Source organism: Sardina pilchardus, chromosome 4 (genome assembly GCF_963854185.1).
Source record: "Sardina pilchardus chromosome 4, fSarPil1.1, whole genome shotgun sequence".
Taxonomy (NCBI): domain Eukaryota; kingdom Metazoa; phylum Chordata; class Actinopteri; order Clupeiformes; family Clupeidae; genus Sardina; species Sardina pilchardus.
This window is the reverse complement of record NC_084997.1, coordinates 35,744,925-35,746,111: the sequence shown is the minus strand read 5'-3', so window position 1 is coordinate 35,746,111 and position 1,187 is coordinate 35,744,925.

Below are 1,187 nucleotides of genomic sequence, written 5' to 3'. Positions count from 1 at the left end.
CACTTCAGAGTGACGTTCTCTCCAGTGAACACAGGACTCTGGGGCTCTACAGTCAGAGTAGCCACAGGCAGCGCTGCAGAGGAACACATGGAGACAATGAGGAGCACAGAAGGAGGAATGAACTCTTCTGTTATGATGCAACACCTTGGTAACAGTGTAGTGGACACGCCAATGAGGAGCACAGCAGGAGGAATGAACTCTTCTGTTATGATGCAACACCTTGGTAACAGTGTAGTGGACACGCTAATGAGGAGCACAGCAGGAGGATGAAGGGGAACTCTTCTGATATGATGCAACACCTTGGTTACAGTATAGTGGACATGCCAATGTAATATTTCATTTTAAGCATGTACAGTATCAGCATAATTCATGATATATGTGTATATTATTTTCCCTTTCAATCAGAGAAAACACTCTTGTTGAAAATATCACCTTCCATTTTTTTTTTTTTTTGTTTAAAACGAACCTTCCACTGTGAGCTGTACAGTGTTGCTGGAACGTGATGGTTTCCTGCTTCTCTCTCTCACTCCGTAGCACTTATACTCCCCCTGGTCAGACACAGTGGCTCTGCTGATGGTGTAGCTGTTGGTGTTTGGTATAGAGGCGCTGGATGATGAGGGTTTGTCCCATGCATATGTCCAGCCAGCTGAAGGCTGTATTGCACATGTCAGAGTGACTGCTTCTCCAGTGAACACATGGCTGGGTTGTACTGCCAATGAAGGCACTGGAAAAGCTGTGTTGTTACAAACAAATTGTAAACAAGTTTATGAACACAAGCTCTCAGGTACATCCATATGAGTATCATTTAAAACAGAATTAGTGTAGAGATATTCACCTGAGACACTAACAGAGGCAGGAGTACTACGCTGGGAAATGTTTGGCCCAGTTCTTCTGTGCCGCTCTTCACATGTGAACTGGTACTGGCCAGCTCCATCAGGGAGGAACACGGTGATGGTGCTACTTCTGCTTTTATGTGTGTGAGCGCTACCTCTGTACCAGTAATACTGATGCCAGTGTGTGTGCTCTGCTACATCACACCTCAGAGTGACCTCATCTCCAGGGTAGTATGGCCCCTCAGGAGGCTCTACAGTTACTGCAGCTGTGGGCAGATCTGTGGAGGGGAACATCAACAGCCACAGACTGACTTACTGACTAATGTCTGTTGGGTGGGCCAAGACATATTAAAT